Source organism: Spea bombifrons, chromosome 2, assembly GCF_027358695.1.
Source record: "Spea bombifrons isolate aSpeBom1 chromosome 2, aSpeBom1.2.pri, whole genome shotgun sequence".
Taxonomy (NCBI): Eukaryota; Metazoa; Chordata; class Amphibia; order Anura; family Pelobatidae; genus Spea; species Spea bombifrons.
The window spans coordinates 1,813,904-1,830,958 of record NC_071088.1 but is presented as its reverse complement, the minus strand read 5'-3'; positions in this window follow the sequence as shown (position 1 = coordinate 1,830,958).

Sequence of the window (17,055 nt, the reverse complement as noted above, 5' to 3'; positions counted from 1 at the left end):
ATATTAGCCCCTGCTGCCAATATATATATATATAAATATTAGACCCTGCTGCCGTTATATAGAAATATTACACCCTGCTTCCGATATATATTAATATTAGCCCCTGCTGCGGATATATATTATTATTAGCCCCCGCTGCGGATATATACTTATATTATACCCTGCTGCCGATATATATTAATATTAGACCCTGCTGCCAATATATATATAAATATTAAACCCTGCTGCCAATATATATAAATATTAAACCCTGCTGCCAAAACATAGATACATATTTGCCCCTGCCGCCAATAAAAATATAAATATTTGCCCCTGCTGCCAATATATATATATATATATTTATATATATATATATATATATATATATATATATATATATAAAAATATTAGACCCTGTTGCCAATATATTTTATAGTGAAAAAATTGGACCCTACCCAAGCATTTCCTTGGGCCCCGCTCAATGCTCCCTTGCATGCAATCACTCCCTCCGCTACCACACCAAAAAAATATATTTGCTTCACTGACTGCAGATCAGGGGAAGACAGTGAGAGTCAGTCCTTCTGACTGTACCATGACATTGAGAGGTCCTCTCCCCTGTAATCATCCCTTTGTCCCCTCATTCACTAAACCATTCCGCTCTTTTACTTACACCCTGTAGTTCAGGTATAGATCAAATAAACAACACAACAGAATAAGAAATACAAACCCTGTATTTGCAGGTATACATAAATAATGTATGGAAGCATAGCATAGCAGATACAGATCAACAGAATGACACACAAACCCAGCTATGCAGGTACAGATCAACTGGAAATCACATAACAACTAAGCATTAACAGTAAAGATAAAACCCCCTAAATTACAGCATAGCTCACAGGATGCAGCTCACCAGCCCTGGTGTCCACACTGCCCACATAGAACCCGACCAGCACCAAGATAACATTAACAAATTACAGTCGAGAGTGAGCCAATTTTGTCCCCAAACAGCCCGCCCTGACACCAGTACAGGCTCTGCAACACAACACCCAAACACACACACCAGGACAGGCTCTGCCACACAGATACCAGGACAGGCACTGCCACGCTGACACCCAGACACACACACACCAGGACAGGCTCTGCCACACCGACACCCAAACACACACACACACACACACACACACACCAGAGCAGGCTCTGCCACACAGACAGCCATACACACACACCAGAACAGGCTCTGCCAAATCAACACACACACACACACACACCAGGACAGGCTCTGCCACACCGACACCCAAACACACACACACACACACACACACACACACACACCAGGACAGGGTCTGCCACACAGACAGCCAAACACACACACACCAGGACAGGTTCTGCCACACTTACCCCCAAACACACACACACCAGGGCAGGCTCTGCCACACAGACAGCCATACACACACACACCAGAACAGGCCCTGCCAAATCAACACCCACACAAACACACACCAGGACAGGCTCTGCCACACCGACACCCAAACACACACACACACACACACACACCAGGACAAGCTCTGCCACACAGACAGCCAAACACATACACACCAGGACAGGTTCTGCCACACCTACCTCCAAACACACACACACCAGGACAAGCTCTGCCACACTGACACCCAAACCCACACACACACACACACCAGGACAGGCTCTGCCACACAGACAGCCAAACACACACACACCAAGAAAGGTCTTGCCACACCTACCTCCAATCACATCCAAAATGCTTTCCACACTGGTTTGCTGTTTGTTTGTTTTTCCCCCATGTGGATTTGTGCCCCCAGCCAGCCCCCTTTGTACATTATGCCCCAACACCCTTGTGTATTGATTTATGTGATGTCCCCAGCCAGCCCCCCTCTCTTGTGTATTGATGCCCCCCTTTGCATTGTTAATGACCCATGTATATTGAACCCAGCCAACCAACCCCCCCACCTTTGTTTATTGATTTATGTGGTGCCCCAACCACCCTGTTGTGTACCCCCTAGCCACCCCCATTATGTATTTAATTGTTGTCCCAATGCAGCCCCCCCTTTGAATATGGCTCCACTTCCTCCTATTACCCCAACTTTTTTATTTTTTTTAATACTTACGTTTTGCAACAAAGGTGACTCTTTATCTAGTATACTGTCCTCCAACGTGCTCTTCTACCTGTCACGAGGAACTGTTCCTTGTGACTCCGCCCCCTTGAGCGGCCATCACATTGACGATTTAAGACTCGCAGCCACATCGGCTGCAATGGTGTGCCGGCATTAAATGGGCGGCTGCGCGGCCGTTTAATGTACTGCCTCCGCGTCTTAAAAAAAAAAAAAGGCGGCGTTTCAATTGGGGGGGCACACGGGGGGGGCACAGCATGCTGTAGGGGGGGCCATGGCCCCCTCTGGCCCCCCCCTGCTGACGCCACTGCGTACCGCTCACCATCTGATGTTAGACTGGATTTTTGTCGCCAGCAGATCTTTTCCAGTGCAACGCTCCAACAAATATGGCTCTGGATGCAGGGCCGGCCCAAGGCAAAATGCTGCCTGGGGCGAATTTTAAAATGCCCCCCCCTTATCTACCCTTCCTCTCCCACCGTCCCTGCCGCCCCCCCATTATCTACCCTCCCCCCATTATCTACCCCCCCTTATCTACCCTTCCTCTCCCTCTGTCCCTGCCGCCCCCCCATTATCTACCCCCCTTGAACTTACCTTTCAGCAGTCCTGTGGCGAGTCTCCCTGTTCGGTCTCGGTGCTGGCTTGTAATGCTGAGCGCCGGAAATGAGGTAATCTTGCGGAACTCAGCATTACAAGCTGGCACCGAGACCGAGCTAGAGGGCTCGCAGAGGAGAGAGAGGGGCACCGAGTGGGTACTGACAGCTTGGTAAGCGAAAACCACTCGGCGCCTGGAGCGGTTTCCCCACTCGGCTCCATTGTCGGGCCTTGTCTGGATGGAAAGTAGCCTCTCACACAGGCGAGCGCACTGGCAATCACCGGCGTCTGACGTAATAGTCGGATGATATCCGTCAGTTGTTAACTGTATGAAGGACGTTCCGGCCGATATCGCAAACACAGACCAACTCAGTGATTATATTCGCTGGGCGTTCGCATGGATTCCGCAGTCAATCAGCATACAGGCAAAAAGTGCCTCCCAAACTTTCACAGTTGCTGCCGGCTTAGCAGCCAGTGTCTGAACAGTGTCCAATATAATAGTGTGTTTAAACACAAGCACGACAATTGGTACAAAGTCTTTTTTAGTTGGATACAAATAAAAATAGGTTTTTCTTATATGGGACTTTATACTCATTAAGCCTGAACCGTGTACCAATATTGATCAGGAGTGTTATATTTTTATATGTTTTACTATGTATTTTTTTGTGGTAATCAAGCAGCTGAGTCTAGCCCCAAGGGCCCTGTGGTTTTTCAGACTGACAGTTGTGATTTTATTAAAAGTGGTTTTCTATACGGTCACCAAAAAAAACTTTTTTTCAATAAGTGTTAAAACAAATTTTTCAACCTAGCAATATATGTTAAAAATCTAAATAAAGCGATTTTGCCAAATATATTAAATCTTAAATTCAATACGTGAATAAAAATACAGACCACGTGATAAGACAACCATAAGTGACAACCAACATCAAATCTAAAGAATAAGATCTAGGTCTTCGACAGCTAAAACTAATAAATATTAGTAAATAAGCAAGATTCTAAGACTTCATAACAGTATTGATATTATAATAATGACAAAGTTCTTTATTATCATTATTATTATTTTGGGAAGGGATGGGGTCAGGGGGGCGTGTGGTTGGACAAGCGGAAAGAAGAAGTGCATGTACCTCCTCTTCAGTGACAGGAGAGAAATGAGTTAATGTAGGGAAGGGAGAAGAGGCCAGTGGGTAGGAGGGCGCGTAGTCAGAGGGAGGGTGAGGGCAGCCTTGTGACTGTACAGATACGTCATATCGGATTGTTTGAATTTTATGATTTAAGAATGTGGCAAAGGTTAGTGGAAGAAGGGGTAGTAGGGATGGTCAAAGCAGGGAATTGAAAGTATTAAAGAGTTGTTTATGGTTGCAAGATAGGGAGGAGATGAGGGAGGTGAGGTAGTTTTCTTTAGCAGGGTGGAGAGCAGAGTAGTAGGAACGTAGCATTCATTTATGGTGCAGAAAGTCAGACATGGAATTAGACTTTCGCCAACTACGTTCTGCAGCGCGGGAACATCGTCGTAGCTGTCGGGTTACAGTCGTGTGCCAGGGTTGGAAACGTGAACATCGTGAGGAGCGAGTAGTAACTGGTGCTACGTGTTCAAGAGCAGATATGAGAGCGGCATTATAGACAGGGGTAGCGGTGTTAGGGCACGACATGTTAGAGATTGGAGAGAGGAGGGGGAGTAAATTGATTGATGAAATCCCCAAGGACAAAAGAAGGAACACCAGAGGAGAGGAAGAGAGGAAGCCACGAGGAGAAGTGATCAAGAAAGATGTTAGCCGGGCCAGGGGGGGCCGATATATAACAGCAATGCGTATGGAGATGGGATGAAATAGTCGGATAGCATGGACTTCAAATGAGGAGAAAGGAGAGTGATGGGGCAAAGGGAATAGGTTGAAAAGTACAAGTAGGTACAAGTAGATATCCCCAGCTGCTAGAAGAAGTAGAATAGAGAGTGAGAGGAGGTGGGAATAGGACTTGTGTGAGCGGAGAGATTTCTGGGGGTGAGGGGAGGTGAGGGGAGGTGAGGGGAGGTGGGGGAAGGGAGGAGGTGAAGTTGAGAAGTGCTTGGGATGAGAGAAGGGGAGAAGAAAGTAATGAAGGTGCAATGCAGACATAGTGAGGGGTAGCTGGTGGCTGGAGAGAGATAATGATTTTACAAACAACAGAGGAGAGAGAAAGGAGGAACAAGAGGATTCTGAACATGGTAATTGGAGAAGAATGGTGATGGGAATAGAATGAAAGTGGAGCAAACACAGCCAGCAGGAGGCAGCACGTGACAAATCAGGCAGTTCTGTGGAGTATTGATTGCAGGGAGTCTGCCGGTTCCTCTGTGTCCTTCCTCGTTGTCCTCCTTGGTCAACTCCCAGATAGTGGCACTTAGTGAAAAATTGGCACCTGGATGGAACGTGGCCGGTGCCTCTAAGAGTTTTGTGCCTCCAATGTCACTACTGATATAGGTATTTACATATTGATTAATTACCCCGCAATAAAATCACAGACACATGGGGAGAGGGGACTATAACTAGCAGGGTACTAATAATGCAATATAGACAGATCAAAGGGTTGATACAGATGCTAAGGGTGGAATACCTTAATAAATAATTAATTAGTTAAACAGGTGGAGTCAGCAATGAGGTAGAATGCAGACAGGGTAAGGCACACGGTGGAATGCCTGTAGATGAGAGAAGAGAGATGATAGATTAGTTCCTGATGGTGAATGGATGGGTATCAGCAGAATTAACTCCCAGATAGTGGCACTGGGATGGAAAGTGGCCTGTGCCTCTTTGAGTGTTTATACAGTATATGATTCCCAGGGGTGTAACTAGAAACCACAGGTCCCTGGTGCGAAAACTGCCCGGGGCCCCTAACTTCAACAGCTGGTCTGAGCTATCATTGCCTCCAAACAACTTGTCTGCGCCTTAACAGATTGGTGCAAAAGGAGGAGAGGGTCCCACTCCCGGGAGCTTACAATCTAATCGGCGGTCGTGGAGAGCAGTGAGTTTATTGCACACGGAACGTGCATTCCGGAGGGCGCAGAAGAAAGGGGGTGCCGGCGTTGCGATGGACGGGTTTTAGATTGGAGGGATTGTGGTAGTTTGTGTTAGTACGGAAGGTGTGGGGACAGAGGCAGGTTGGAACGGTGGATCCGAGGCTGGATTCAAAGCAGCGAAGGAGGAGCAAGTGGGATTGACGAGGACGACTATAAAGGCAATAAAGATTGTTTAGCAGAGCCGGTAATTGTACTGAAGGCTCATCTCTTGTTAGTGTGAGAGAGTTAGAGAGCTCAGCAGTATATGAGACATACAGAGAATGCAGACAGACGCTGCACACCGTGTTAGACAGCACTTCCCAACCTCCCAGGTGGTTAGACTGTCAAATACTAAATACCCTCTTATTACTGTTAGTGTTACCAGTTGTAGATACATCTGTTTGTCGGTTCCACGAGGGCACGGGGTTACATTGTTTTTTTCCTGCGTTCTAACCGCTGGCTGCATGGTGCGAGTGCTTGCTGATCCTCCACGTTGTCTTACTTCTGTGACTTGAGGGCACATAAGGTGCATATGCCCCACCATTTACCCTCGCATGGTTCTCAACTTTAAACAATAAACACTACGAGACAACGCGAGTTGTGGAGAATGAAGTCTCTTTCATTTATTACACACATAAAACAAGGAGTCCCCGTATAACGCGGCATTCCCTCTCCTCGAGGAGCGCTGCGGAGTCACCGTGCACTCACAGTCCAGATCGACCCACATCTGATGTGACAAGCGGCTCCGAGGGCCAAGCTAGGAGCTCCACTAGCCCACTAGCCGTACCCCCCGGTAAACAGATAGGAAGCGGGGCCACCCCCCCCAGCTGCTATTGCGCACAAGAAGCGAGTAATGCAGACCTGGCCCTAAAGGCAAAGTTAAATACCTATCTCATTTACACAATCCACTTTTATACAACAGTCCCCGTCCCCATACTGTCCCGCTGATGGACAATGGCCCAGCCTGCTGCCCTTTGTTCTCAATTAGTATAACTCTCAGCAAACGGAACGTCCGCAAATAACCAATTACCTTCCACGTAAAGCAGGATAAAGAGAAATCTTCTGCCATGGAAGCTGCTTCTGTCCGCGTCCTGTGGCCTGATATAGAGAGGCATAGGAAGGGTTAAAGTGCACTTATCATCACACACACACACATACATATGCATACACAGATAGTCAGGGGCTGGGATGGGGGGGGGCAATTGCCCTGAATAGAAACAAAAGGGCCGATGCGGCATCAAGGCCGTCTTTAATGCGGGACAAAAACCCGCAGCAACCGCGATCGCAGGGGTCGCAACTCTCGCACTCACTTCCACAGGGGCCCTGCTGCTTACCTGTGCGTTGCAACGTCTCTTGTTCCGCCCAGGGGAAGCAAGACCCAGCGGGGTGATGCGAAGGTTTTGTGTTATTTCTTATAGAAAAGGATTAGTGGCAGTAAATTGTGGATGCAATGGACCCCCCCCCGGCCGAAGGCTGCCAGCCCTCGCCTGGATATTGTTCGGGGCGACACCGTATGGATGTACAACTATTTGAGATCAAAAGCTGACAGGATGCACACGATTTATACAATTCGTATGAATATGGTTTCAAAAGAAAGGACTTGTGCTGGAAAAAAAATCTATAATTTGCGTCGGATCCCGAAATGAGAGAATTAAAAAAAAAAAAAAAAAACCTCAACAAAATCGTGGGGATAACATGGATGTGCCCCGAAACATCTGCCCTGTGCGTGCAACATGGTGCACCTTCGTGGTCACCCCTATTACCCTCCATGATCCAGCACTTTAACCCTCTCAGTCCATGGTCTAATACGTTAACCCTTTCACTCCCATTACTCTGAATACCCCTTGACAGTACCTATTATGAATTCATTCATCCTCCATAACCCGTCATTATTACTATTATTATTATTATCATCTTTTATTTATATAGCGCCAACAGTTTACGCAGCGCTTAATAGAATCCATATATTGAAGGGGTCCGACAAGACGAGAATTAACGGACTAAGACAAACCGATACATTCGGTGGAGAGACTCGGCTCGCAAGCTTACAATCTAGAGGGAATGGGTTCGGTGGAAGTCGATTCTAGAGATATGTCATGTTTCATTCTTATAGCTAGCTCATTCATACACCTCACCGTCCCTTTTCCTCTATTACCTGCTTGCTGTAAAAAAGGCGTGCTGCTTGCACAGGAAAGGAGTTACCTGCTCGCAGCAAATGATCTTTAAGTTTGGCGACAGCCTGCAGGGTGATATAAGCAGTCTCCCCGCCTCAGACTTCATTGATGTTCCTCCAGAGCAGGTAACCTGCCTAGAGTGATGGAGTGTGTGATGGAACAGGGCCCCTGGAGAGGACTGAAAGCAGGCCTGCTACCCGCAGATTATGGACACTCCCTGCTCTGGCGACTGGGACTGTTGTCCTCGTCTGGGACCCGAACTCCCCAGTCTCTAAGTGCACCCCAGTACTGGTTAGTGGGACGGGTGCCTCTTGCCAGCCCCCTGCATCCACAACTCTAGGAGCGACGGAGCTGTGCTCCCCGACTGAACTGGATGCAGACCCGGTTGGGGTCTGGTCCCAGTTCGGTCTTCTTTTTAAAAGGGGAGATATGTGACAGAATGAGCTGCCATACAGGGGCCCAAGGTACTCAGAGATGGCTCCAGCCTGGCTGTCAAACAGAGATAGCACAGGCAGGAACTCCGTTTTTAATTAATCCCTGGGCCGGCCCTACCATGGAGCAGAGTGGGGCAATTGCTCCAGGCGGCACTTTTGAAGAGGCGGCACTTTGCCGCCCCAAGCGCTCTCTCCCCTCTGCCAGTCCTCTAGCTCGGTCTCGCTGCCGGCTTGTAATGCTGAGTGCCGGAAAATGACCTCAGCAGTAAAGCAGTGCGCACCGTGGCAGAGCAGGGAGACTCGCCGCAGGACTGCTGCAAGGTAAGTGCAAAGAGGGGGATAGGGTAGATAATAGGGAGGGAGGAAGGGTAGATAATAGGGAGGGAGAGGAAGGATAGATAATAGGGAGGAAGTGTAGATAATGACCCCTGGCGGGGGAGGGGCGACATTTTAAACTTCGCCCCAGACGGCATTATGTCTTGGGCCGGCCCTGATTAGTCCCATCGATAGGATTGCTGCCAGGGGTTATGTTGTCTACATGTACCTGTTTATCATTAATCTATGTTAATGAAGTTCTGTGGCTATATCAGTCTATGACAGCAGGAAACTGTTCATTCCTGCTGTACTCAATTCAAGATAGTTGTGTCTACTTATTGGGTACACATAGCAGGGCTCCAAGTCGCGCATGCTGACTGGTGCTGGAAGTGATTCCGGGGACAAGAGGAGGATAAATGTGGGTGATCTCTGGGAGTTACTACAGCTCTCTTGGTGAACCCATTACAGTTACCCGCACAGAAGCCAGAAGAAAGAGACAACCAAAGCAAAGAGACATTTCTGAAGAAACCCTCAGTACGGTAAGAGAAATAAAAGTCTGGGAGAGAGAGATTCACTAAGCAGCGACAGAGTCCCACAAACTGAAATCACAGAGACAGACACATAACTCTACAGGCAAAAAAAACATACATACATATTGTAGTATATATTACAGGAGGGAGCAGGGGGGGAGAGACATCGGGGGTACAGATATACGGATCTAATGGGGAAGCTTTATAAGATCTTAAATCGAAAACAAAGTTGGAAATGGGACAGTTACGGGTCTGTATCTATTCTTAGCCGCCATCCATACACTGAACGTGCTGCGGGGCAGTAGGGAGCACCGATCAGACATAACATTATGAGACCCTACTACATGTCGGAATTGGTGAACACATGCAAAATATTAGGTCAGGAGGAGATGTGTCGGGTCCACCTGTTACACCTACCTGTCTGGCCGGGATCCCGCGACGTCCCGTCTCGGATGGGCGGCCCTCCCGAGGTGCCGCTCGCGCGTCCTCTCCATGCAGTGTCTGCAGTGATCGGGTGACTCCTGTACCAAGGCTACCTGATTTCAGTGTACCAGACCTCGGCTATTGTTCCTGACCTTCGCTCCTACGCTGCCTGCCCCGACCTCGGCTTTGTTATTGATTCTGAACCTGCGCTGCCTGCCCCGACCTCGGCTTTGTTATTGATTCTGAACCTGCGCTGCCTGCCCCGACCTTGGATTGTTTGGTTCTTGTGCCTCTGCCCCTGTCACCATCTGCGTGTACGTCGCCACTCCTGCTTAGTGGGTCCATTATCCTGTGGTGCCATTTAGACTCATCCAAGACTTTGAGTTCTTACGATCTTCTGAATGCCGATACTGCCTTTTCTGCAGGAATTTCATGGTATAAATTTTGTTTGTAACAATGTTTATTAATACTTTGTAGAATGCAGTTGATATAATCTTATACCAACCGCCACCCCCCTTTTTTATGGGATTAAGTACATTTCTTTTGAGTATTTTATTATGAATTATGATAACTTGAGCTGTAAAGTTTCATGCTGCTATATATATGGAGGCGATGTGCATTTGAGGTGGACGTCGAAGCAGTTTGTACTTTGAGCAGTTTGACCCTTGCAACATCAGTACTCTGCTATAATTACCAGCCTTTTGTACGTTACGCAGTACTTTATTAGCAAACTTTATTATTTATTGTTTATATAGCGCCATCAAATTCTGTAGCGCTGTACAATGGGTAGACAGGACACAACAAGTAGTATGTAACATAACAAACTGACAACAGGTCAGGAGGGCCCTGCGCACAGGAGCTCACAATCTAGAGGGATTTAGGGTGTCCATCCACACTAGTAAAAGTATTGCAGGAGAGGTGAGCTAAAGGAATATGGGAGGGCGTTAATGTTAATGTTGTAAGCGTCCTTTATCTCATTATTTGTGCAAGAAGCCTGTATAAGTCACTAGCACTTTAACTCATTCATTATGTTATGTATTACAGGCTGTTATAGCAACATAGACTTAATTTTTTTGTGTCAAAATTATTATTTGTGAAAAATATGTATATTTTAGATAGCGGCTGAGGCATTTTGCACTTTAGATCATCAATCTTAAAATTAGCCTTTCCACACATCTGCCAATTAACAATTATATACACATACAGTGCCCTTATACACACCTACCCATTAACACACAGTAACACATACACTGTCCTTACACACACCTGCCCATTAACACTGTCAGGGTCCACTGTCTGCTGCCTGAACCATGGCTGAATTATAGTTCAGGCTAATACTCCTGCTACCACTAGTGGCCACCCTCCTCCCTCTGGAGTGATCTGAACCTGATTATCAGGTCCAGCTGCGCCTCATGAACTGAGTGAAGCCCTGCCTTTATAAGCCCTGCCCTTCAGTCAGTGCCTTGGCATTGATGCTGAAGGACTGCTTTGCTCTGTGCCTGTGCCTGTGCCCGTTCCTGCCTGTTCCCATACCCGTGCCTGAGCCGGTACTTGTGCCTGATCCAGAGCATAAGCTTGTACCCGTGCAAGAACCTGTACTCGTGCCTGGCCCGGTAGTACTCCGTTCCCGTCCGCCCTGCCAGTGGGCCTTGCCTGTGCCTGAACCTGTCCCTGAACCTGCCTGTGGGCTTACCTGCCAGTGGGCCCGCACCCGAGCCTGTGCCTGAACCTGCCAGTGGGCCCGCACCCGAGCCTGTACCTGTACCTGCCTCAGCTCCCGAGCCTGTACCTGCCTCAGCTCCCGAGCCTGTACCTGCCTCAGCTCCCGAGTCTGTACCTGCCTCAGCTCTCGAGCCTGTACCTGCCTCAGCTCTCGAGCCTGTACCTGCCTCAGCTCTCGAGCCTATACCTGCCTCAGCTCTCGAGCCTGTACCTGCCTCAGCTCCCGAGCCTGTACCTGCCTCAGCTTCTGTATTTTCTTAGTTTTATTAGGAAAGTCACAGAACTAAAGGCACTTTTTGATTGTATAGTGTTGGGAAAAGGTGCTTCTCTAGAATAAGGTGGAAGTGCTTCTCCTATGGGAACAGTGGCGACTCTAGAAACAGTATATAGGGGGGGCACACAAGATACCACAGTCAAACTGGTATAATTTCCACCATTAAATCATACCACTGAAAAAACATTATATATATATATATATATATATATATATATATATATATATATAGCCAAAAGTAATGTGCTATGGAATGATACTTTTGTTATTGGACAATACAATACTTGATCATTCAACATGGGAAGCCTGAAGCCACAATTTAGTACGACTAATCCTTGAAATCCTTTAAACAACACAATGCCTTAACTTTTGCACTAAATGATTTCAGGGCCTAATATTAGATCCTGCTGCTGATATATATATATATATATATATATATTATATTATATATATATATTATATTATATATATATATATAAATAAATAAATAAATATTAGACCCTGCTGCCGATAGCAGGTATAGATCAACACATTAACACACAAACCCAGCTTTGCATGTATAGATCAATTGCAATTCACTTGTGATCTCAGCACTGAAGGTATAGATCAAATAAACAGAATCAGACATACAAGTCCTGTATTTGCAGGTATACAATAATAATATATGAAACGTAGCATCGCAGGTATAGATCAAATAAATACATGGAAACAGCATCGCAGGTATTAATCAACTGAACAAGATATACAAACCCTGTATTTGCAGGTATACATAAATAATGTATGGAAACATAGCATAGCAGATATGGATCTACAGAATAACACAGAAACCCAGCTTTGCAGGTATAGATCAACTGGAATTCACATAAAAACACAGCATTAAAGTTATATTTAAAACCCCCTAAATTACAGGCATAGATCACAGGTTGCACACCCCAAAGCAAGCCCTGGCGTCCACACTGCCCACATAGAACCTGGCCAGCACCCAGATAACACACATAAGATTTGCCATCTTTGTCCCATATACACCCTGCCTGTGCCATCTCGGTCCCCAAGGCTCAAACATCCTGCTAGTGCCATCTTTGCCCTTCCACAATTATACATCTATGATACACACAATCACATTAACTCATGCTCTCCCTCATTCAGACAATTCATCCATTTTAAGAAACTACGCCCCTTGGAGCTTCAAATGAGGGGCTACATGTATTTCTAGGACAAAAGTTGAGTGCACAAATAATGTTGGAATATGTCGCTTTGGCTAGAAAACATGTTTTTTCTAACCATAGCGACATGTTCATTTGTGTCTTGCGCACTCCAGGTTTGTACTAGAAACACATACAGCCCCTCATTTGATGCGCCAAGGGGTGTAGTTCTTGCAAATGTGTACTTTTTGTGCCATAATTTAACTTCCTACATGAGCAGTAATGCCACGTCAAGGCTTCAACCCTAATTACTAATCATTCACACGCCTTTCATATCTCCATTCACTCGCAGAAGCACACACCATACTTTCCATACATTCACTCACAGAAGCACACACCATTCTTTCCATACATTCGCTCACAGAAGCACACACCATTCTTTCCATACATTCACTCACAGAAGCACACACCATTCTTTCCATACAGTCACTCACAGAAGCACACACCATTCTTTCCATACATTCACTCACAGAAGCACACACCATTCTTTCCATACATTCACTCACAGAAGCACACACCATTCTTTCCATGCATTCACTCACAGAAGCACACACCATTCTTTCCCCTTACAATCCCAAAGAAATGATGGTAAAGGGAGAAAAAAATCACTTTTACAGGAAAAAAAAGGTTTGCAGTAAAAATGCAAGGCGCTCCAGCGATGAGATGGTTACTCACCTACCGGACAGGCTAAATGGCTGATTTTAATAATATTTGCAGTTCATCAGGATTTCAAAAATTGCCTCCCTCTACTGTTGGCTAAATTTAACCCCATGATCAAAGGGATCATGGGATTAAAAATGTGTATCGGCCATTTTTAAAAAGGGAATGTGACTTTTTATAGCTATATGATTGCTGTGGTAACATTGGCTATCACAGTGATCATTTAGCTAGAATACTTAAACTTTTTTTTTTTTTAAAGTTTAACTACTTTATGTTTAAATCATTTGTTTTACTTTTTTTTAACATAATTTTTGAGATAATTAGCTTTCCAATGGTATATGTTGGGGGTCTGTAGCTGCTTTGATGCCTGAGATACAGGCATCTATGCAGCATGCCCCCATACTGCTTTAACTGACAAATGTCAGTTATTAATAAAGTTGCGCGGTGACGTCATCGCGTCATTGCGCGTGCCGTCACCGGCCGGATCGGGTGGCCCCGGTGATGCCCTTCAGTGTGAGGGGCAGATCGCCGGGGTAGGTGGTGATGGGGGTCCACAGATATGCATATGGATGCATATCCATATACACTGCCTTTACAAACACCTGCCCATAAACACATATATACACATACACTGCCATTACACGTGACTGTCTGTACACACTGCCTTTACACACATCTGCCCATAAACACACATATACACATACATTGCCCTTACACACACCTGCCCATTAACACCAATATACACATACATTGCCCTTACACACACCTGCCCATACACACTGCCTTTACACACACCTACCCATTAATATGCATATACACATACACTGCCCTTACAAGTGCTGTTTTACAGAAAAAATAAAAATATGAAAAGTTTCTGGTATTTTGACTCCAGTCTAAAAACTCACCTTGATTCAATGTTTCAAATCCACAGAAATATATTTTCTATTAAAATGATGCTTTATTTCCCGGATTACATTAGGATTTCCTAAATAACCAGACACAAATTCAGTGTAAATTTAATGGAGTTCTCTGTAGCCAAAAGTTTCCTGTATTAAATGCAACATAGTAACACAAACCTTGCAGACGATTACATTCATTAGCACTGGGTTCTATTCTCATCGTTTACAAATGAAAAGAAGCTACAGCTCCATTATTTAAATCTTTTCTTTCTCTCTTCTATGTATTCAGATAAAATCCGGAGACTTGAGGGAGGGCTGTCTCGGAAATGAAGGTTTTCTGCTGGGTAAGAAGGGGTGACGATGACAGAATACAACACTTTCCAGGCTTTGCACCAGAATCATTTTTTTTAATATTTCCCAATAAAATTATTTTAAAAAGCGCCGCTATTTTATGGCTTTTATTATGATGAGAATAAAGCTATCCAGGAACATGAAACGGTTTGCAGGGCTAGACTGAAGTCATTTGTATAAATAATGCCCCTGCTCACCCTATTAATACCCTAAAGCCGAGCTCAGGGGCTGAAGACAGATCAGGAATCTCTGTTGGAACGAAAGACATTAAGTCCATTTCAGCATTTCTTACTGAGCTGTGTTGGGATAGCCCAAAATCCAGGGCTGTCCGTGGCCCTCGTGGCCCCACATTTCCTTCTGTTAACTCTCAATTTCTGATTCCTAGACTGACACGCGAGACAATCCCTAAAACACCAAAAATGCACTAAACGTAAAATTATGTAAAAAGCGTGTAATTTGTAATAATGCAGTAACTTTGCGCTTTTAGATCCATGGCATCGCTCTCTCGCTGTTCCTGCTTTCCTGGGCACCCTGCGAAGGTAAGAAACCATCAATTCTATAAAAGGATCGCTGTCTCCTCATCACAACACATAAAATAATAAAATATACATTTTGTATTGAACCCGCTGGCAGATCGGCCCCATCTGGCCCATCTAGTCACCCGTTTCTCCTGCAGTAAGATTCAGGAGCCGTATGTCTATCCCATGCATATTTAATACCCTCACTGTAATACCCTCTACCACTTCTGCTGGGAGGCTGTCCCACTTATCTACCACCCTTGTGAATGCACAGAGAGGATTTATCAAAAATGTAAACCCAGAAAGCTTCCCATTTTATAGAAACGTATATACAATATACAGAAACATATGTATATCCCATACTTGTTTAAATTCCTCTCCTGTATTAGCCTCCACCACTGCTGGTGGGAGTCTGTAGCTTTTATCTACTACCCTCTCAGTAAAGGAGAACATCCTTACATTACATGTAAGCCTCTGACCTTCAAGTTTTAGACCATGACCTCTTGTTCCAACATTACTCCTCCTTTTAAATATGCCTCCTGTTCTTTGTTAAATCCTTTTAAGTACTTAAATGTTTCTATTGCATCTTCTTCTCTCTTCTCTCCCCCTCCTCTCTTTTCTCCCAGAATTAGCCTCCCTAAACATATTTCCCCCACTCCTCTCTTGCAACTGACCCAGCTCTGTGCTCTACAAACCTCCTCCGTCCCATCTCTTCAGCACAACGCAGACACACAACACGAAGATTTTTTGTGTTCGTCTTCGTTAATCTCCCTGCCCCCCCCAGCCTAGTTGATGGCAGAGGAGGCCCCTGCTGGCGACCAATAGAATTGCTCGTACGGACCTTTAAAATTCTGGCGCCAAAGATGCTGTGTAGTGCGTACCGCGTTAACCCCATATTAACACCTTTCCAAGAAAAAAAACCAAAGGTGAATATTCCTAACATGAAGACGAATATGAAGAGTTGGCCAGTGCCCAAGTCTAATATCCACGGACGCGCGATCTGATAGGTTACGCATCCTGTAAGGATTATTATATTCTACATACTGGTAACGGGGCTACGTGAGCCCCAATAAATACTTTCGGAATGGTTGGCTGTGAGATATTTTCTATGATTGTAAAAACCACCAAATTGATCTAAAAGATTCACAAACTCCCGATAGCTCCTTTCCTAGACAGTCATTGGTCAGATTAACATCCTATCACACGGAGCGATGTGAGTTAGTGTCAGTGCGGGAGCAGTGCAGACTCTGTCCGTATATTAATCTGCACTGAGTGATGTTAGTTAGTAGATATGCGTAAATGAGCTAAAAAGATTCAGGCACATTTTTTGGTTCAATTTTGCCCCGTTCATTTTCTAATTACGTTCCCTGCCCATTCGCTTTGAACAAAAATCGAGGGGCATTTTTGATTCTGAAGTGAAATTTGTTGCGCAGCACCCACATTCACGCTCATTCACTCTCACACTCTCATTCACTCTCTCTCACGCTCTCTAAATGTTTTCCTATCTTCTCTGCCGACCACTCACGCATTGTTGTTCATCTTCTACCTTTTATCTTTTCTCTTCAATCTTGTTCCGGATCTCCAAGGACATAACCTGGTGCAAAGTGGCGGCTCTTTAAGTGACTTCTTCGCCCTCCATCCTCCAATCAGGGGAGAGTCACTGTGCAGAGATTTTGGTGGCAGTTCACCTCAGAACAAAATAGTGACATCCTCTACCCGATTGGAGGGTCAGATGAGAGGAAATCACCAGAATTGCCATTTTGGTGGAAGTTTGCACCAGACTATGTCCGTGGAGATGCGGACAAAGATAGGAGAGA